Here is a 24,193-nt window from a genome sequence, read left to right on the forward strand (position 1 = left end):
ATAAAAGGCATCCAAATTGGAAAAGAAGAAGTAAAGATATCCTTATTTGCAGATGATATGATATTGTATATAGAAAATCCTAAAGTCTCAGTCAAAAAACTACTTGACGTGATAAAAGAATTTAGCAAAGTGGCAAGATATAAAATTAATACTCAGAAATCAGAGGCATTTATATACACTAACAATGAACAGTCAGAAAGAGAAATTAAGGAAACAATTCCCTGCACAATTTTAACCAAAAAAATAAAATACCTAGGAGTAAATTTAACCAAGGAGACTAAAGGCTTGTACTCAGAAAATTATAAAACATTGATTAAAGAAATCAAGGAAGATACAAACAACTGGAAGAATATACCGTGCTCATGGTTAGGAAGAATAAACATTATTTACATGTCTATATTACCCAAAGCAATTTATAAATTCAATGCAATACCAATTAAAATACCGATGACATACTTCAAAGATATAAATTACATATTCCAAAAATTTTTTTGGAACCAAAAAAGAACACTAATAACTTCAGCAATCTTAAAAAAGAAGAATAAAGTGGGAGGTATTACACTTCCTGATATCAAGTTATACTACAAAGCCATTGTACTCAAAACTTCCTGGTACTGGCTAAAGAACAGGCATATAGATCAATGGAACAGAATAGAAAACCCAGAAATAAACCCACAGCTCTATGGACAACTGATATTTGACAAAGGAGTTAAGAGCATACAATGTTATAAAGACAGCCTCTTTAATATATGGTGTTGGGAAAATTGGACAGCTACCTGCAAAAAAGTGAAACTAGACCACCAACTTACACCATTCACAGAAATAAACTCAAAATGAATAAAAGACTTTAATGTAAACCATGAAACCATAGGCATTTCAGAAGAAAACTTGGGAATAAATTCTCTGACATCTCTCACAGTGATATATTTGCTGATTTATCTCCACGGGCAAGTAAAATAAAAGACTGGATAAACAAATGGGACTATATCAAACTAAAAAGCTTTTGCACAGCCAAAGACAATAAGAACAGAGTAAAAAGACAAACTACACAATGGGAGAACATATTTGACAATACGTCTGATAAGGGGTTAATAACCAAAATTTATAAAGAACTTGTAAAACTCAACACCAGGAAGACAAACAATCCAATCCAAAAATGGGCAAAAGAAATGAATATACACTTCTCCAAAGAGGACATTCAGATGGCCAATAGGCATATGAAAAAATGCTCAACATCACTAATCATTAGAGAAATGCAAATTAAAACCACAATGAGATATCACTTCACACCAGTCGGAATGGCGCTCATCAACAAAACAACACAGAATAAGTGCTGGCGAAGATGTGGAGAAAAGGTAACCCTCCTGCACTGCTGGTGGGAATGCAGACTAGTACAGCCTCTGTGGAAAACAGTATGGAGATTTCTCAAAAAATTGAAAATCGAACTGCCTTTTGACCCAGCTATCTCACTTTTAGGGATATACCCTAAGAACACCATAGTACTGTTCCAAAGAGAAATGCACCCCTATGTTTATGGAGTATTGTTCACAATAGCCAAGATCTGGAAACAGCCCAAGTGTCCGTCAGAGGACAAGTGGATTAAAAAGCTTTGGTACATATATACTATGGAATACTACTCAGCCATAAGAAATGATGACATTGGATCATTTACAATAACATGGATGGACCTTGTTAACATTATACGAAGTAAAATAAGTAAATCAGAAAAAACTAAGAACTATATGAATCCATACATAGATGGGACATAAAATTGAGACTCAGAGACACGGACAAGAATGTAATGGTAATGGGTGGTGGGGTAGTGGGTGGGGTGGGGGTGAGAAGGGGGTGAGGAAGGAGAGAGAGGGGGTGGGGAAGGGGAGGGGCACAAAGAAAACCAAATAGAGGATGATGGATGAAAATTTACTTTGGGTGAGGGGTACAACATAATCAAATGTCAAAATAATCTGGAGATGTTTTCTCAAAACATATGTACCCTGTTTTATCAAAGTCACTGTGTTAAAACTAATAAAAATGAGATTAAAAAAGGCTATAGTAAGAGATAAAGAAGGTCACTACATAATGATAATGGGAGCAATCCAATAGGAGGATATAACCATTGTAAATATCTATACACCTAATATAGAAGCACCTAAATATATAAAGTAGATTTTGATGTACATAAAGGGTGAGTTCAACAGCAACACTATAATAGTAGAGGATTTAATACCCCACTAACATCAATGAATAGATCCTCTAGAAATAATTAACAAAGATATAGTGGCTTTAAATGACACAGTAGATCAAATAGATTTAATAGATATCTTTAGAACCTTTAACCCCAAAGCAGCAGAATATACATTTTTTTTCAAATGCTCATGGCACATTCTCTAGGATAGAGAACATGTTAGGACACAAAACAACTCTCAATAAATTTAAGAATATTGAAATCATATCAAACATCTTCTCTGATCATAATGGAATGAAACCAGAAATCAACTGCACTAGAAAAACTGAAAAACATTCAAACACTTGGAGGCTAAATAACATGTTATTAAATAATGAATGGGTTAACAATGAGAATGGGTTAACAAGGAAGAAATAAGAAATTTCCTTGAAATAAATAAAAATGAACATACATAAACTCAATATTTGTGGGACACAGCAAAAGCAGTCTTGAGAGGGAAGTTTATAGCATTACAGACATACTGTAAAAAGCAAAAAAAAAGCTCAAATAAACAAGTTAACCCTGCATCTTAAAGAACTCTAAAAAGAACAACAAATAAAGCCCAGAGGAAGTAGAAAGAAGGAAATAATAAAGATCAGAGTGGAATTAAATGACATAGAGGCTAAAAACCCATTACAGAAAGTCAATGAAACCAAGAGCTGGTTTATTGAAAAGGTAAAAATGAACCTTTAACCTGAATCATCAAGAAAAAAAGAGAGAGGACTCAAATAAATAAAATTGAAAATGAATGTAGAGAAGTAACTACTGATACCACAGAAATACACAGGATTGTAAGAAAATACTATGAAGATCTATATGCAAAAAAAAATGGGACAACCTAGGCAAGATGGATAAATTCCTAGAAACATTTAATCTTCCAAAACTCAATCTGGAAGACTCAGAAAACCTAAATGGACCGATTACAACAAGTGAAATTGAAACAGTTATCAAAAAACTCCCAGCAAACAAAAGTCCTGGACGCAATGGCTTCACAGGTGAATTTTATGAAATATTCAAAGAAAAACTAACACCTATCCTTCTCAAGCTATTTCAAAAAATTCAACAGGATGGAAGCCTTCCAAGCTCCTTTAATGAGGCAAGCATAATTCTTATTCCAAAACCAGGTAAAGACACTACAAAGAAAGAAAACTATAAGCCAATATCTCTGATGAAGTTAGATGTCAAAATTCTCAACAAAATATTAGCAAACCAGATCTAGCAATACATGAAAAAAATCATACATCATGACCAAGTGAGATTTATTCTGGGGAGGCAAGACTGGTACAATATTTAGAAATCAGCTAAGTTCTATCTTCCTTTCTCTAATATTTAGAAATCAATAAATATAATTCATCACATAAACAAAAGGAAGGATAAAAATCATATGATAATATCAATAGATGCAGAGAAACCATTTGATAAAATCCAGCACTCATTTATGATCAAAACTCTCAGCAAAGTGGGAATACAGCGAACATACCTCAAAATGATAAAGGCCATTTATGACAAACCCACAGCCAACATCATACTCAATGGGCAAAAATTAAAAGCAATCCCCTTAAGATCAGGAACAAGGCAGGTGTGTCCCTTTCACATCTCTTATTCAACCTAGTTCTGGAAGTCCTAGCCACAGCAATAAGACAAGAAGAAGAAATAAAATGCATCCAAATTGGAAAAAAGGGAGTAAAACTATCATTTTTGAGTATGACATGATAATACTGTACATAAAAAACCCTAAAGTCACAGTCAAAAAACTACTAGATCTGATAAATGAACTCAGCAAGGTGGAAGGATATAAAATTAATATTCAGAAATCAGTGGCATTTTTATACACCAACAATAAACTGTCTGAAGGAGAAATTAAGGAAACAATCCCCTTCACTATTGCAACAACAAAAAATAAAGTACCTAGGAGTAAATTTAACCAAGGAGATTAAAGATTAGTACTCAAAAAATTATAAAACATTGATAAAAGAAATCAAGGAAGATACAGACAAGTGGAAGCATATACCCTGCTCATGGTTAGGAAGAATAAACATTATTAAAATGTCTATATTATCCAAAGCAATCTATAAATTCAATGCAAATCTTTAAAATGCCAATGTCATACTTCAAAGATATATAACAAGTATTCCAAAAATTTAAATGGAACCAAAAATAACACAAATAACCTTAGCAATCTTGAAAATGAAGGATAAAGTGGGAGATATCACACTTCCCGATATCAAGTTATACTACAAAGCCATTGTACTCAAAACAGCCTGGTACTGGCATAAGAACAGGCATATAGATCAATGGAACAGAACAGAAACCGAGAAATAAACTCATGCATTTATGGACAATTGATATTTGACAAAGGGGTAAGAGCATACAATGGAATAAAGATAGCTTCTTTAATAAATGGTGTTGGGTAAATTGGGTAGATACATGCAAAAAAATGAAACTAGACCACCAACTTACACCATTCACAAAAATAAACTCAAAATAGGTAAAAGACTTTAATGTAAGTCGTGAAACCATAAACATCTTGGAAAAAAACAGACAGTTCTCTGATATTTCTCGTAGCAATATTTTTGCTGATTTTTCTCTATGGGCTAGTGAATAAAGGACAGGATGAACAAATGGGAGTATATCAAACTGAAAATCTTCTGCACAGCAAAAGACACAATGAACAAAAAAAGACAACCCACACAATGGGAGAACATATTCACCAATACGTCTGATAAGGGGTTAATAACCAAAATTTATAAAGAATTTCTTAAAGTCAACACCAAGATGATAAACAATCCAATTAAAAAATGGGCAAAAGAACGGAATAGACACTTCTTCAAAGAGGACATACAGATGGCCAATAGGCATATGAAAAAATATTCAACATTACTAGTCATCAGAGAAATGCAATTTAAAACCACAATGAGATATCACTTCACAGCTGTCAGAATGGCACTCATGAACAAAACAACACACTATAAGTGCTGCCAAGGATGTGGAGAAAAGGAAATCCTCCTGCACTGCTGGTGGAAATGCAGATTTGTGCAGCCACTGTGGAGAAGTGTATGAGGTTTTCTCAAAAAATTAAAAATGGTACTGCCCTTTGACCCAGCTATCCCACCTTTAGGAATATATCCTAAGAATACCAAATCACTGATTCAAAAGTAGAAATGCATGCCCATGTAGCCAAGATCTGGAAACAGCCCAAGTGTCTGTCAGTGGATGAGTGGATTAAAAAGCTGTGGTACATATACACAATGGAATACTACATGACTGTAAAAAAGAAGAAAATCTTAGCATTTATGATAGCATGTATAGACCTGGAGATTATTATGCTAAATAAAATAAACCAGGCAGAGAAAAAAATACCATATGATCTCCCATATATGTGGAACCTAATGAACAAAGTGACCTGAGGAACAGAATAGAGGCAGAGATGGGGTCACAGGAAGCAGAGGGACAGCTGTCAGAGGGAAGGGGGATGAGAGGATGGGATCAGAGAAGGTAAAGGGATTAGTGGAACTGTGTATAGTAACACAGAGATATAGATAACAGGACAGCAAATCCTATAAGGAAGGGGAGAGGGAGCTAGGAGGAGAGCGCAAAGGGGGTATAAGAAGGGACACAAGGGTGGGGAGTGAGGGAGTTATATTCAGTGGGACTCTTGAATCCATGTAATCACAATAAATTAAAAATTAATTAAAAGTTTAAAAAAGAAATAATAGAGTTATCATATAAATAAGAAATAGAGAGATCATGGAATCCATTATAGAAGGCTTCATAAAAGAGAAGCGTTTGAGAGAAATTATATTGTAAAGGAAATATATTCTTCTGTGATAAATTGTGACAATCATTCAGAAACCCTCTTTGTCCCTATGTTTGGAAAAGTCATGGGAAAAAACATCTTATGCCAGAGAACATTTGGTGCTGACCTGGTGCATTTTAAGCTAAATCTCACTACAATATAGAAAAGAATATATATAAGAAACGTTCAAGCCCTGGCCAGTTGGCTCACAGGTAGAGCATCGGCCCAGCGTGTGGAAGTTCCAGGTTCGATTCTCAGTCAGGATACACAGGAAAAGCATACATCTGCTTCTCCACCCCTCCCCCTCTCCTTTCTCTCTATCTCTCTCTTCCCCTCCTGCAGCCAAGGCTGGCTCTATTGGAGCAAAGTTGGTCCAGGTGCTGAGGATGGCTCCATGGCCTCCGCCTCAGGCACTAGAATGGTTCTGGTTGCAGCAGAGCAACACCCCAGATGGGCAGAGCATCACCCCATGGTGGGCATGTCGGGTGGATCCTGGTTGAGCGCATGCGGGAGTCTGTCTGACTGCCTCCAAGCTTCTAACTTTGGAAAAATACACACAGAAAAAAAGAAAAGTTCACACACAGTAAAGTCATTTTACCAGATATCTTTTGGAGAAAATAATAAAAACTTTCTCTTCCTTAGTTTTAGCTCACTAGTGACTCATATTCTATTCTCCATAAAATGCTTCATTCCCTTTCAATTTCACTTGTCATTTCTCATATATAATGGTACCTTTGTATGACTAACAATTGCCAGCTATCAAATGAGTATGACAGTTTCCTCAGACACAACGTATTTCTCTCTGAGTGTGATTAATACTGAATGAATCACTGTGTTAGATATAGTACATATTAATTAGTAGATTTCCTTTGAGATTATCTCCATAAACTAGAGCAAAGTAGTAATTACCTTTGGAGTACGTTCTTCCTAAAAACCAACAGGCTAAATTTGTTGAAATTGTAATACAAAGTGATAATTTTTTTTTTTTTTTGCTACTTTCAATTCCACTTTTGTAACCTTTTTTTGTTTTGGCCCCTGAACTAAGCAGCCACCAACAGTGCAAGAAGGGTTCCCATTTCTCCACATCTTTGCCAACACTTCTTGATTGGTGTGAGGTGATATCACATTGCAATTTTAATTTGCATTTCTCTGATGACTTGTGACAGTGAGCATCTTTTATATCTATTGGCCATATGTATGTCTTCTTTAAAGATGTATATATTTATTTAGGTCCTTTGCCAATTTTTCAATTAAATTGTTTGTTTCTTTGGTGTTGAGCTGTTTGAGTTATTTATAAATTTTGGATATTAACCCCTTATCAGATGTATCATTAGCAAATATGTTATCATTACACATGCAGAAAAATCTCAAACACTTTACTCATAAATTATTAAAATTATTTAAAAGGACCAGATAGGTAGTCATATACAGAACCAAATCAATTGTATTTTTAAATATTATCAACATTCTCTTATAAAATAAAAAGATTTAATTTGCAATAACATAAAAAATGAACTGTATAAAAACAAATCTAATAGAAGATGCAGAAGACTTTTAAAAAATGATATTTTTAAAATAAAAATTGAAGTATATAAATAGATAGAAAGATATACAATGTTTATGGTTTTAAAACAGCAAAAATTGATACATATATTAAAGGCACTCCAAGTTTAAATTATGCTTTGATATGTTGAGTTTAAAATTTATCTGGAAGTGTAAATACTATGATACTCTTTGAATACCATTGAAGAAGAACAACATGAGAGGTCTTACTCAACAAGTTTTCTGTATGTATGTATATATATATGACATATATATATATACTTATGACATATATATATTATTTATAGTAATTAAGACAACTTGGCATTCCTAACAGGATAGGCAAATATCCAGTGAAATTTAGTGATGCATTTCAAAACATATTTACTCATATTTGGATACATTATATAATGAAAAGTTAACCTAAATACACCAAATAAATGATATTAAGTAAATTTCAGATCTACATCTGATATCACATAAAAAGTAATTCCTGTGGTTTGAAAACTGAAATGTAGAAGTCAAACCGACAAAGAGTTTCTAAATATTAAATTTAAGAAAATTAATCCTTGATTTTAAAATGTAAAAAAATTTTCTGCTTACTGCCTTTACCTTTTTCACCCAGCCCTCCAACCCTGAGGCATTACTGTCCAAGTGAATTGTCTTCCTTTCAGAAGAAGGCACAAAGGTGTTGGCTAGCTTCATCCACTGCAATAGTAAAGAATGCATTGCAAAAAAAAAAAATCACAGTGCAAAGGATTTACCTTTGGTTGGGATGGATTCTAGTAGCTATGAGAACTAGGAGCAACAGGGTGTGAGGGACTACAATGTTGTTTACTGCTCAGAGTCCTGGACAGACTTCTACCTTTGTCTCTTGGGTTTTCTCACAGGCCAAATGAGAATATTACAGGGACTAGTATAAGACATAATAAAGCCCTAAATTTTGTAATCTATCATTATTATACCTTGAAAAGCCTCTTTACTAATAGGATGTTAAGTAATTGTGGAAAGGAATTTGGAAGGGTTTATTTGAATCTCAATGCGAGATGCACTATAGAGTCTGCCAATATCAGAGGAAGGTTTTTCACAAAAAGAGGGTGACATATGATCCAATAGGAACAAATGACCAGTGCTTTCAGCTTCACCTATAGGGCCATCAGAAATAGAGCAATTAGAAGATGTCATCATGTCATTCAATTCGCCCAAATACCTATGGCCACTGTCAAATTTTAGAATTATTTCCTCTTCCTGGGAGAAAAGATTCTGGCTAGATACTTTCCTAAGAAGTCTCAGCTTAATAAATAGGGACAGAGGAACTAAGGGGAAAATGATGAATAGCTCATCTAAGGTGTGGGCAAGTTGATTTACTAAAATAACTCAATCTGGTGTAGACATACTTTTTCATTCCATTCCATTCTGGTTGTTTTAACTAAAACGGTAAGGTCTTAGTTCAGCCCTTTAAAAAACAGAGTTAAAAGCTATCTGAGTAGGATCAACATCCGAACATAGACCTAAATTATTTTGAGAACAATCTGAATTTGATGACAATAATCATTAATAGATTCGACTTTTATGAATTTTGCTATAATCAACAGGCCCAGGAGATGCTACTATAACTGCTTGGTGGAAGTGTCTCATTCTAGCATTTGGCTAAAGTTAGGAGTTTGTTTTTGTAACTCATTTTTCAAGATATTCCCATTGGGTAACCTTCATCCAATGTTTGACTTGACCGTCATAAACAATTATGTGAGCTAACATATAAAATCTAAGAACACAGGCTGATAAGTTTGAATTACTATGTTAAATTCTCCAGCTAACCTATGGAGTCCTCAGTTACTCTAGAAAACTATTTCATACAAATGGCCAACAGATATATGAAAAGATGCTCATCTTCTTTAGCTATTAGAGAAATGCAAATCAAAACAGCAATGTGATACCACCTCACACCTGTTCGATTAGCTGTTATTAGCAAGACAGGTAATAGCAAATGTTGGAGAGGCTGTGGAGAAAAAGGAACCCTCATACACTGTTGGTGGGAATGTAAAGTAGTACAACCATTATGGAAGAAAGTATGGTGGTTCCTCAAAAAACTGAAAATAGAACTACCTTATGACCCAGCAATCCCTCTACTGGGTATATATCCCAAAAACTCAGAAACATTGATACGTAAAGACACATGCAGCCCCATGTTTATTGCAGCATTGTTCACAGCGGCCAGGACATGGAAACAACCAAAAAGCCCATCAATAGATGACTGGATAAAGAAGATGTGGCACATATACACTATGGAATACTACTCAGCCATAAGAAATAATGACATTGGAACATTTACAGCAAAATGGTGGGATCTTGATAACATGATACGAAGCAAAATAAGTAAATCAGAAAAAACCAGGAACTGTATTATTCCATACGTAGGTGGGACGTAATAGTGAAACTAAGAGACATTGATAAGAGTGTGGTGGTTACGGGGGGGAGGGGGGAATAGGAAAGGGAAAGGGGGTGGGGAGGGGCACAAAGAAAACAAGATAGAAGGTGACAGAGGACAATCTGACTTTGGGTGGTGGGTGTGCAACATAATTGAACGACAAGATAACCTGGACTTGTTATCTTTGAATATATGTATCCTGATTTATTGATGTCACCCCATTAAAAAAATAAAATTATAAAAAAAAAAAAGAAAACTATTTCATACCTTGACCAGATAGCTCAGCAGGTTAGAGCATCATCTCAAAGTGCAGAGTTTGCTGGTTCAATCCCCAGTCAGGTCACATACAAGAACAAATTAATGTTCCTGTCTCTCTCTCTTTCTGTGTGTGTGTGTGTGTGTGTGTCTAACTTCTTCTCTCACTAAAATCAATAAATAAAAATAAGTTTTTAAAATAAAATTATTTCACTATGTCTTGCATTTTGACATTAGTCCAGAAACCATAAGAAACTTAGAGACTCCAGAAAGGATGATTTTAGAAAAACGGTTACTGATAGCTTCAGAAGAAGATGAAGTGGGAAGAGGTTCAGAGTAGACCAAGGTGGCATCAGAGACAGAGTATGAAACAAAGGATTTGAAGAAGAGAAACAGGAGAGCTCTGGAGGTGCTGCCTCAGATCAAGGAGCCATGGGGAGGAGCAGGACGGTGCCAAAGAAGAGGAACCAAAAGCTTTGGAAGCCATTTTGTCTTCCTCAATTGTTTGTTTGTCTCAGGTCATCTAAAACATTTATTCTCCAATGATGCAATTTTAGACCCTGTTAAAAGATTGTAAGCCTCAAAATGGCAGCAGGAATATTCATTGGACTTAGTTTTGTCATTTCAGAACTCTGGATGTTTAATTTAGTTTCAATGATGGTAAATTTGGGGATTTTTAAAAAGTTCCACAAGATGACTGTTGGTATTATAGATTACTTCTGGTCAAATGGGTCCATTTAGTTAGATATGTGCATGAGGAGGGGCTGGGATTCTTAAACATGAAATTGTCTGAAGTTCCTGTTGAGGAGATGTACCCTCAATGTATTTAGATAACTGGGGTCTCATTTTCAGAGGTTTTTCTCTATAATAAAGGCCTAATTGGCCTGCAGGCCAAAGACCAGCCAGTTTCAATGGGGACAGCCTGATTGCAAAGGAGTCAGGCCAAAGGCTGAGCATCACAATCCTAACAAAACAGTCCAGTTACTAAAGGTATAAAACTGAAGGCAAAGGGTACAATTCCAATAAAACAGTCTGACCCAGAGGAGTCAGGCTGAAGACTGAGGAGCATAGTTCTAGAGCAGTGGTCCTCAACATTTTTGGGGCCACGGACCGGTTTAATGTCAGAAAATATTTTCACAGACCGGCCTTTGGGGGGGACGGATAAATGAACAAAATAAAATTTTGCGACCGGATTAAAAACTGTGGTATTTTTAAATATAATTGTCGAACTTACAAGACAAGCGTCAAGAGTTAGTCTTAAGACAGATGTAACAGAGGGAATCTAGTCATTTTTTAAAAATAAAACATTGTTCAGACTTAAATATAAATAAAACGGAAATAATGTAAGTTATTTATTCTTTCTCTGCGAACCAGTACCAAATGGCCCACGGACCAGTACTGGTCTGCAGCCTGGGGGTTGGGGACCACTGTTCTAGAGGACCAGCCTGGTATTGAAGGGGTCATGCCCAAGTGCTAAACAAGTACTCACAGACAAAATGGGACAAAACCTTTCAATAGATCCTGAAGAACTTCAAAATGCAAAGAACATAGAAGCTGGGGTCTAGGAAAAGACTTACTCTCAGTGACAAGCAATGAGTTCAGTGGGCTCTGTGGGAGCCTCACCTGTTGGCTCACCAGCTTTGGAATTCTCGCAAGTCTTTTCTAGATCTTGTTACAAGTCTGCTAAAGCAGAGGAGAGGAGGCTCTTTCCTAGAGGGGTACAGGAAGTTGGAAGGGTTCTTACCAATGAGTGTTTATTCCGTTTGTGCTTCACAATCAATGTAAGAAATGAAAGCTCCCCCATTAGCCTTCATACTTCATTTTAAATGAGGTTTTTGTTTACTAAATTTTACAAGATATAATGACATTTTATGAGCTCTACAATTTAGGACAAGGCACTCTAGAAAACTGAACACCATAAATTCTTCTAAATATAATGCCAATATTGTTCCCAAGGGAAAGAACTTGAAATGCATAATAAGCATTCTGAAGAAAGGCTTTTGAGCTGGTGAGTAGAAGTTTTTAGTTTATAAAATGCAAATAGAGAAAAAGCTATGCCCCAATTGAAGTAATGTATAAATTTCTCCTCTGTTGCTAATAGACAGTCTGAACCTCAGGTTCTCCTTGCTCCTGAAATCCTTGTAAGGCATGCTCTTATTCCATTTTAATGATACAATCTCTAAGCATGGTATGAGTTGCTTTAATTTCTTTTACATTTTTACTTTTTGAACTTAAAATAATTTGTATCTACCTTTTTCTTTATAAGATGTAAAAACTACTTAATTAAACCTTTTAAAGCAAAAAAATAATTGTATATGATTCAATAAATTCAATATCATTAAATTCCATAATTAACACATACTTTTATAACTAATAATTTGTTTTGAAATAATTTTATTTGGAGGTGTTTAATCATAGTACAAGTGTGAAAATTAAGTTTTGGTGTTTTTAATTACTCGATTAATTTATTTCTAAGGTGATTTTGTTGAAAATTTTAAATACTTAAGACAATGACCCAAAGCTGTAAGGGGAAAATAAAAAAATAAACAACAGCAACAACAAAAAAATTAATCTACATTTCCAAAAACAAAAATATAAGTACTATGATTATAATATGAAATTATGCCATGAAAATTAATGCCTGAATTTCAATACAAGGCAAAATTATTTATAAAATATTTCATAAAACTGACATTAGAAAACAAAAGGGGTCAAAGGTGACAGTCACAGTTAAAGTGGGAAAGCTAAGGATTCTTTGTTTCTTTCAACCACCAGGCTCTTCCCACCTTGCTTCCAAAATGCCATCAGAACACTTTATTTTGCCAATTAAGAGGGAGGCTTCTTCATCACTCTCATTCACTCTCTCTATCCATATTTTTACAAACTGTTTTTAAGTGGTGGAGATGAATGATTATGGTTTATATTATAAAAAGTTAAAAATAACAAATCCTATTTATTACTAAAAGAACCTTAAATTTGAGGTATGATATTTTTGATAATGACATACAATTTTCAAATAAAAAGAATCACAAACTGATAGCATAGGAAAACAAAATAAGTGACTTACACCTCCAGAAAATGTAATGTTGTTTCCAGGAGAGGAAATGATTCCTGGGCCAAGTTAGTCATACATTCCAGCAATACTGCAGGAGGCACTATTGATGTTCCCAGTTTTTTGTTTTTGTTTTCATTTTATTAATATTTTAGTTCTTGTGAATTTATAAAAATTTATCCATATGTGAAAAATTCATAATAAACAGGTTACCTATAATCTGATTCATTGATTGTTTATGGAATTGACAGTGAGACTTGGTATAAAGAGCTGTTAGAACTAACTCCCAACTAATACAAAATAAAATGCTCTCTAAGCTATTAATACATTTGCCTTCTTGAATGTGTGATGATTTCCAGGACCTGGGGATGTTCTACTTGCAAATGCATGTAGTCAGGGTTTTGAATGACTTTTTTGTTAAATAATCTATTCTACCTTATTTAACACATATCTCTCAAGTATGTGTAGCTGACCCTACATTAATTGTGAAAAAATAATATGATAAAACACAAATTTTTTTCTTAAGGAACTCACACTCAGGATGATAGACATAAAAACATACAACAGAGTTCAATTTCAAATTCTATGAAAGAAGTAGCAATGGATGCTATAAGAGAAAAAAAAAGTTTACTACTTTCTACCACTTTTAGTTAAAGATTACCTTCTGCAAAATGTACATACTTTAGATTTATCCATACCTGTTAGTCCTCAGGAAATCTGAACTCTCTTTTCTACATAACAGGTTCTTAATTCTTTTTGCTATTGGTTAGTTCTATTTATCTGTTTCCTTTTTGGCATAACTGGACAGTCTCCTGCTGTCATCTCCAACTAAATTTAATCATCTGTTTTCCAGATAAAAAGAAGTCTGCATTTTATTTTTTCTCAAATATATTTTTGTTTCAATATTCTCCTTAAAATACAATTATACAAAGTAAACATAATACCATACTATACTATAAATAATTCTGTAAGCACAGTTGGAGATTTTATTACTCTCCTGGTAGTTAAAGTTTTTTTTTTTGTATCTATGCTTGAAAACAAAACAAAAAAAGAACCTTGTTATATAATAACACTTTCCAATCTCTTTAAACCATGTAAATCTAATTTCTTTTTTATTTTTTTGTAAATATTTTATTTATTGATGTTCTAGAGAGAGAGGAGTGAGAGAGAGAGACAGAGAGAGAAAAAAGGGAGGAGCAGGAATCATCAACTCCCATATGTGCCTTGACCAGGCAAGCCCAAGGTTTCGAACCGGCGACCTCAGTGTTCCAGATCGACGCTTTATCCCACTGCGCCACCACAGGTCAGGCCATAAATCTAATTTCTATACCAAACATTTTAACTCTTCTTTCAGATTTAACATTACTCATACTTTCATCCAGGCAATAATAAAAATGCTGATCAATTTAAGGTCAAGAACACGACTTTTGGAATTCTAGTATAGGATTACAGAAATGTCTCTAGGGAAATGCTTGCTAACTATTTTCTGTTGAATGACCAGCTCCAATTTGGAAAAATATCTACTATAGAAGTTCCCAAGACTCTAATCAAGACTGAAATATTTATCAAATTTGAAATCTACTTTACACACATTTTTTCCCCATCATATCCTGTACTATATTTACCTAGTCTCTCTTTGTTTGCTAGGTTTTTAAAAAATACAATTCTATTTTGTTTCTGCCCTATTTATAGTGTGTAGTTCACATGGCAGACACTGCTTTGACCACCTTTTCATCTTCTTAAGTTTTTCACTATATCTATGAGTTAAAATATCTTCATCAAATATTATCTTTCTTTGCTTTGAGATTTACCTTGGATTTCATGTTCTTAATACTGGTGAGCATACATGTGAATGATTCTGACTTCTCAGTCCCTTCAAGATCATTGCCTTACAAAGTACAAATGGTAACACTTTTATTTAACATGCATTGAGTATTTGATATATGACGAGCACCTTTTTTAAGTCTCTTATGGGTATTTTCATTTACTTTTTGTTTAAAATTTATTTGGAAATTAAATTTAATGGACTGACACTGATCAATAAGAGAACATAGGTTTCAGGTAAGCATTTGAACTATATTTGTTAATTGCATTGTGTGCTCATCACCCAAAGTCAAGTCATTATCCATCATCATATATTTGATACTCTTTATTCCCCTCACCCCACCTCCCTCCCTCTGAACTATGTCCATGAGTCTCAGTTTTATGTCCCACCTTTGTGTGAAATCATATAGTTCTTAGCTTTTTCTTATTTACTTACCTTATTTCCCCATGTATAAGACACACCTTAATTTGGGGGCCGAAATTTGGGAAAAAAAATGTATTACATATAAAGTTGTTGAACTCAAGTTTTATTCATCATAAAATTTATACAATTTCTTATTCATGTGAAAAAGCAGGAAATGCAAGTAAAAAAATCTACAACCACTGTATAAGATGCACCCAGTTTTTAGACTCCAAATTTTTCGAAAAATGGTGTGTCTTATACATGGGGAAATATGGTATTTCACTTAGTATGTTCTCAAGGGCCATCCATGTTGTTGTAAATGGGAATATGTCATTATTTCTTATGGCTGAGTAGTATTCCATTGTATATATGTACCACATATTCATTATACCAGGGGTTCCCAAACTTTTTACACAGGGTGTCAGTCAGTTCACTGTCCCTCAGACCGTTCGAGGGCTGCCGACACACAGTGCTCCTCTCACTGACCACCAGTGAAAGAAGTGCCCCTTCCAGAAGTGCGGCAGGGGCTGGATAAATGGCCTCAGGGGGCCCGGCCTGCGGGGCGGTAGTTTGGGGACCCCTGTTACAGATTCTTTTTTTTTTTTTTTTTTTTTTTTCATTTTTCTGAAGCTGGAAACAGGGAGAGACAGTCAGACAGACTCCCGCATGCGCCCGACCGGGATCCACCCGGCACGCCCACCATGGGACGATGCTCTGCCCACCAGGGGGCGATGCTCTGCCCATCCTGGGCATTGCCATATTGTGACCAGAGCCACTCTAGCGCCTGGGGCAGAGGCCAAGGAGCCATCCCCAGCGCCCGGGCCATCTTTGCTCCAATGGAGCCTTGGCTGCGGGAGGGGAAGAGAGAGACAGAGAGGAAAGCGCGGCGGAGGGGTGGAGAAGCAAATGGGCGCTTCTCCTGAGTGCCCTGGCCGGGAATCGAACCCGGGTCCTCCGCACGCTAGGCCGACGCTCTACCGCTGAGCCAACCGGCCAGGGCCTGCTACAGATTCTTATTGACCAATGTCACACTGTTAAATTTTAATTTTCTAAATTAAAAAAAATTTTTTTAAATAGATTGACAAAATCAACACTGGCAAGAATATGGAGACTCAGAAACTCTCCCACAGTGTGAATGGGAATGTAACATAGTAATCCCCTTTCACTTTAGAAAAGGGGTCTAATTATATATATAAAATCATATATGAAAACAGTATATATTTATATATACATAATATCTCCACAAAGAATTTCATGTCTAGGTATCTACACAAGAAAATTTTAAAATATTATAAAATGTCTGTGTGAGAATACCCATAGCAGTGTTAAAGCTATCTATAGAAAAATGCATTGGCTCAAGGGTTATATAGGATCTCAGGGATCTATATACATACAGTAAGAGAGACAACAGCAGTAAGCAGGCACGCATAACACACTTCAAGAAATGAGCTCTCTTTAAGATATAATGTTAGGTTATATGGTATTTTTCTTGTTTCTTGAGAAAAAAAACTGTAATGATATAAACCTCCCTCTTATTAATGCTTTCTCTACATCCTAAAACATTTGAAATCTCTTATTGTCATCTCATTTGTCTCTATCTTTTGAAGTCACCTTTTGTTTCTTCTCTAATTCAGTAAATTTTTAGTAGCATGTTGTTTAATCTCCACATTTTTGTAGATTTTTTTTTACTTCCTTTATCAGTTGATTTCTAATTTCAAAGCACTGTGGGTGAAGAATATGCCTGGTATGATTTCAATTTTCTTAAATCTGCCAAGGCTTGTTTTGTGATCTACCATATGGTCTATCCTTGAGAGTGTTTCATGTGCACTAGAGAAAAATATATAACCTGTTGTTCTGGGATGAAAAGCTCTATAAATGTCAGTTTGTCCATATGGACTAATGTATCTTTTAAGGCCAACACTTATATGTGGATTTTTTGTTTGGATGATCTATCCATAGTTGTTAGTGGGGTCTGTAGGGATCCTACTATAATTATGTTTTATTAGTAGTAGTGTATTTTGGTGTTTCCTGATTGGATAGATATTTATTGAAATGTATTGTGTCTTCCTGAGATAGTGTCTTTTTAATCATTATACTATGTCTGTCTTTGCCTCTTATTATCTTTTGATCTTTAAATCTGTTTTGTCATATGTAAATATGGCTATTCTTGCTTTTCTGTGGATGCCATTTGCCTGAAGAATCATTTTCCACTCTTGCACTTTTGCTCCATATTTGTCTTTACAGCTTAGATGTGTCTCCTGAAAATAGCATATTCTTGAGGGGTTTTTGTTGATTTTTTTTTATCCAGTTGAGTACTCTTGTGACTTTTATTGGTGAATTCAGTTTATTTACATTTAGGGTGATTACTGTTGTATGAGGATTTCCTAGAGACATTTTATCTTTTCCTTTCTGATAGCTCTTTGCATCTATTGTGCCTTTCCCCTTGTGTTTCTATTTAATGTTTTAGTTGGTGATATTCTACATTTTCTGTGTTTACATTTTTGAAATTATGTGTCTCAGTGTTGTTGTTGTTATTGTTGTGTGTGTGTGTGGTTACCATTAGGTTTATAGAAAAGAAAGTTTCATATATGCAGTAGTCAGTTTCTTCTGAATGCATCTAATTTTTTTATGTTTATTTTATTGATTTTAGAGAGAGGAAGAGAGAAAACAAAAGAAAAACAAGAACATTGAGCTGTTCCTGTATATGCCCTGACTGGGGATTGAACTGGCAAACTCTGCTTTGGGACAACCCTCTATAACCAACCGAACTATCAGGACCAATTCATATACTCTTTATCTCCCTTTGCAAATTTTAGACTTTCATTTTCATCTTTTATATTTTTGTTGTCACAAGTTATCCCTATTTATAGCTCTTCTGTGAGTTCATTTCAGAATTGCAATAGCTATTATCTTCTTCCCTATTTTTTAATGTTATTGCCAACTTTATGTGATATTTAAGTGTTTAGTACCTTATTCTAAAAAAAGGTTCTGATATCCTGCTTGTGTTGCCTGTTGGTGATCACTCATACTATTATGACCTTTTCTTCTTTGCTTCAGATCAAAAAACCACATGAGTATTTCTTGCAATGGAAGTCTTCTAGTGGTAAGTTTCCTCAGCTTCTGTATGTCTGGAAAAGTCTATTTCTCCTTCATATCTAAAAGGTGACTTTCCTGGATATTCTTGGCTGGTATTTCTCTCTTTTAATAGTTTAAATATTTGAGTCCACTCTATCTTATCTTGTAAGATTTCTGCTAAGAAATTCAATGATAATCTAATGGGATTTACTTTATAGGTCACTTTCTTTTTTACCATAGCTGCCTTGCAAATTCTTTCTTTGTCATTCATTTTTGACAGTTTTAATACAACTATGCCTTGGAGAAGGCCTTTTTGTATTGTGACAATTAGGTGTTCTGTTGCTTCTTGAATTTAAGGATCTCGCTCTTTTCATAGGTTTGGGAAGTTCTCACCAACTATTTGTTTGAATATTCTCTCTGTTCCCTAGGCCCTCTCTTCTATTTTCAATATGCCTATTATTATTATATTACTATATCTGATGCAGTCAGATAGTTCTTGTAGATTTTTTTTTAATGTTTTTATGCTCAAATCTCTCTCTTCTTTTATCTGGGTCATTTCTAGATGTCTGTCTTTAATATCACTAATTCATTCCTTCATCTACTCAATTCTATTTCCTAAGCTTGCGAGTTCATTCTTTATCTCTTTTACTGAGCTCTTCAGCTCCAGAATTTCTATTTGGTTCTTTTCTAAATTTTAATTTCTTTGATAAAACAATCTTTTTATTCATTGACTTTATTTTTTAATTCATTAAAGTACCTATTCCTTTTTTAATGTATCTCATTAAGTATTTTGAGAACTATAATCTTGAATTTTCTGCCATTTCAATCCCATATTTTCATTCATTTAAGTTAATTTTCTGGACTTTTTTAGTTTGTTTTCTTTCTAAATTGCCTTGTTACTTTGGTTACTCATGATATTTGATGGACTCTTTCTGTCTAGATATCTGGGTATTAGTGGCAGTTCTCTAGTATAAATATATTTATAAGAAAATGTATTTTTATTGTTTCTAGTAGGTGGCACTGAAGCACTAGATTTAAGTTCTCTTGCACTGTTCTGGCATTTCAGATCTCTGTTAGATGGTAAAAGGTGTCTTGTCTTCCCTTGGAGGTAGGTATCTCTTCTGTGATCAGGTTGCCTCAGTCTTAGAGAACAGACTTCTTAGGGGAATGTGGTGGGTGATGGAATTCAAATCCCTTGTGGAATTACACCTGTTCAAATTGTTGATAAATCAACTGGAGAGACCAGAGGATCCTCTTATATCACCACTTCCTTGATTTCATAACTTTTCAAAATACTGATGTGTATTTTTTTAAATATGAGTGCTTCCAGTAACAAGCAATTCCTCCTTTTTTATCATCTCTGGTGTGAACCCCTAAATAACCAAGAACTGGGTTCTGAAAAGAAGTGAAAATATGTAGATTTTAAAATAATGCATGCAAATTTCAAAAAAGTAAAAATAAATAATCAAGTGGGAAATGCTCATCTTTTTGCTTGTCTTGCAAGCTTATATGTACTCTGAGATAAAGTACAACATCTACTTACTAATGCTGTGTTTAGATAGTTAAAACTGGCTGGCCAAGAACAAGTAGGCATTTTAAGACTATAAGCTTTGTTTTCAGTCCTAAACTTTGATAAACCTTTACATTTTAAGAACAGTAATTAGCATATCATTATCTTATATGGCGTCCTTTCTTTGGCATAGGGCGTTGGGAGTAAAACACAGTGCCTTCACATATTAAATATTATTGGTTCTAATGATAATAATTTATCCCTAAAAACAAAGTTATTAATAGCTGAAGTGTTTTTCCAAGTGGGTATTTTACTGTTTTTTTTTTCCAAAAAAAATTTTAAGTGATAATTACAATTGCAAGTTTTATTTTAAGTTAGTCTTCGGCCATCTTGTTAATCAAGGTCTACATTTGGAAAAAAATAAAAAATAAGTTTTTAAAATGGCTCCTCATTTCTTTTCCTGCTATGTAGTGCTTCAGTATCACAACCACCACCCTTGAACATTGCTTTCATCTTTGCTTTTATGAAAATGTCTGGTTGTGTTATTTAAACTGATATGCTGCCTGTTGGTGAATTTACATGTGAGTCACCATTAATGAATAATTTGACATTTCAGCATATATTACTTGATCAAATCCAGGCAGGTGATACTGTCTCTTATGATCTAAAAACTATTATATCAAATAGATCATGTCAGCAAAGTCAGGAAAGTATGACACAAACATTAAAAAAATTATAATGGCACCAATAAAGTCATAAAAATAATTGGGCATTAACTTTTCAGTAAGAAACAAATGTCTCATTTTCCAGCAAAAAAAAAAAAAAGAAAGATGTTTTCACTGATAAAGAAATTTTACAGAACAGTTACCTGCTAACTCATACTGGTGCTTTGTTCCTGCTGTAAGTTTTTCTGCATTGTATAGTTGACAGCTTCATGAGTAAATGAGTATTTTCAAAAAGCATAATATAATGAAAGTAAAGGATTTTGGGTACAACACATCAGAATTTAATATTCATTTGTTATTTATTAGTTGTGTTAGTTGAAAAAATTCTTTCATCTCTGAATATTAAATTCTTTATAAAATGAGGAATCATGAATATTTAGGCAATAAAAAATCAATAATAATATAGAAATAATATGGGTTTTCTAGGTAAGAAGCTTCCAACAAATGACAACAATTATCACTATTAATTATTGTTTCTACTAATGTAAAGCATCTTTTTGAGTGCTAGGGAAACTAGATAAAAGATTTACAAACATATTCAATGTATTGCTATGTTAAAAGTAAATTGTATTAAAATGTTAAGATATAAAGTTATTGTAGCAAATCAGGTACTCATTCAAATTGCTACCAAGGTTTTTTTTTTTTTTTACTTGTCCTCTGAGTTTCCTTTATTCACATTCTTTTGGGGATCTAGTTTTATTGACTAGTCTCCTGTTTCTCTTGGGTCTTCTTTTCCTTTCTCTTGACCTTTTTAATACTATATTCAAAATGTTTAGACTATATAAACCTCTCCCATTTTTATCAAATAAAAGTGTAAGTGTGTCTCATGTCACTGTTCATTAGCTTTAGCTCTCTCTCCTACTCCTTGTAGACAAGTTTCTTGAGAGAGTTATCTACACCCTTTGCTTAGCTTCCTCATCACCTATTCCTCCCTGCTCTTCTGTGGTTTCACAGTAACAGCTCTTTCTGGGGTTGACAAGAACATCCTGGTAGCTATATCTAGTGACTGCTTCCTTATTCCCACTGGACCTATCATCTCAAACACGTTTGGCCTTTTGAATACTTATTGTTTATTGTTGGGGTTCTCTTTGTACCTTTAAAGGTACATTGTTTTGTTATTTCCTTTTTCACTTAACTTTTGGGCTGCTTCTTTTTTGTATGATTTATTGAATCTTTTTCCAAATCTATTTCCTAAATATTGATGTCTTTCTGCTTTCTTTTCTTATACTTGACTCACTTCTCATTCATTAACTCTCTATGGGCAAAAATCATATGGCATTGAAAGCTTTCTACACAATGATAGTGCTAAAATGTCTATAGGTATTCCAGATTCCTTGAATGAGTCTCAGGCCTACATGTCTGGTTGACTTTTCTGGACATTTCTCCATGAAGCCAAAGGATCCAGGGTGATTCAAACAGAACTCAGCATCTGCCTTCTCTGCTGCTTCAGTGTTCTCTGTAGTGTTCTTCTCCCTTATTTTAGTTGATGGTTGCTCCTAATTAGCCTGTTTTCCTTTCTAAAATCAGACTGTCATCTGTGCTTTCTCCCTTTTATTCACCTTGTACTTAAATGACCACTAAGTAACATTGATTCAAACTTCAAACTATTTCATGATTTCCTCCAATTCACAATTTTCCCCTATTTAAAACTCTCATCATATGCTTAACATTTTGTCTTCTCCAGTTTCCAAGTCTTTATAGTTGTTTTTTAATTTCAGTTTTGGGGTTAAAGGGAGAGGGAAAAGAAAGAACCTAGGCTCATCCGGGTCCAAGTCTTTATAGAAAGCAGGTTTGTTTCTTGTGTGTTTTTTTTTTTTTTTTTTTAATAAATTTTTATTAATGGTAATGGGATGACATTAATAAATCAGGGTACATATATTCAAAGAAAACATGTCTAGGTTATTTTGTCATCAAATTATGTTGCAAACCCCTCGCCCAAAGTCAGATTGTCCTCCGTCACCCTCCATCTAGTTCTCTGTGCCCCTCCCCCTCCCCCTAACTCTCTCCCTCCCTCCCTCCCATGTCCTCCCTCCCCCCCCCCACCCTTGGTAACCACCACACTCTTGTCCATGTCTCTTAGTCTCATTTTTATGTTCCACCAATGTATGGAATCATGTAGTTCTTGTTTTTTTCTGATTTGCTTATTTCACTCCTTATAATGTTATCAAGATCCCACCATTTTGCTGTAAATGATCTGATGTCATCATTTCTTATGGCTGAGTAGTATTCCATAGTGTATATGTGCCACATCTTCTTTATCCAGTCTTCTATTGAAGGGCTTTTTGGTTGTTTCCATGTCTTGGCCACTGTGAACAGTGCTGCAATGAACATGGGGCTACATGTGTCTTCACGTATCAATGTTTCTGAGTTTTTGGGGTATATACCCAGTAGAGGGATTGCTGGGTCATAAGGTAGTTCTATTTGCAGTTTTTTGAGGAACCACCATACTTTCCTCCATAATGGTTGTACTACTTTACAGTCCCACCAACAGTGAATGAGGGTTCCTTTTTCTCCACAGCCTCTCCAACATTTGCTATTACCCGTCTTGTTGATAATAGCTAATCTAACAGGGGTGAGGTGGTATCTCATTGTAGTTTTGATTTGCATTTCTCTAATAACTAATGAAGCTGAGCATCTTTTCATATATCTGTTGGCCATTTGTATCTCTTCCTGGGAGAAGTGTCTGTTCATGTCCTCTTCCCATTTTTTTATTGGATTGCTTGTTTGTTTGTTGTTGAGTTTTATGAGTTCTTTGTAAATTTTGGATATTAGGCCCTTATCTGAGCTGTCGTTTGAAAATATCAGTTCCCATTTAGTTGGCTGTCTGTTTATTTTTATATCAGTTTCTCTTGCTGAGCAAACACTTTTTATTCTGATGTAGTCCCATTCATTTATCTTTGCTTTCACTTCTCTTGCCATTGGAGTCAAGTTCATAAAATGTTCTTTAAAACCCAGGTCCATGATTTTAGTACCTATGTCTTCTTCTATGTACTTTATTGTTTCAGGTCTTATATTTAGGTCTTTGATCCATTTTGAATTAATTTTAGTACACGGGGACAGGCTGTAGTCGAGTTTCATTCTTTTGCATGTGGCTTTCCAATTTTCCCAACACCATTTGTTGAAGAGGCTTTCTTCTCTCCATTGTGTGTTGTTGGCCCCTTTATCAAAGATTATTTGACCATATATATGTGGTTTTATTTCTGGGCTTTCTATTCTGTTCCATTGGTCTGAGTGTCTATTTTTCTGCCAATACCATGCTGTTTTGATTATCGTGGCCCTATAATATAGTTTAAAGTCAGGTATTGTAATGCCCCCAGCTTCATTCTTTTTCCTTAGGATTGTTTTGGCTATTCGGG

The sequence above is a fragment of the Saccopteryx bilineata genome, chromosome 6 (genome assembly GCF_036850765.1).
Source record: "Saccopteryx bilineata isolate mSacBil1 chromosome 6, mSacBil1_pri_phased_curated, whole genome shotgun sequence".
In the NCBI taxonomy this organism is placed as follows: Eukaryota; Metazoa; Chordata; class Mammalia; order Chiroptera; family Emballonuridae; genus Saccopteryx; species Saccopteryx bilineata.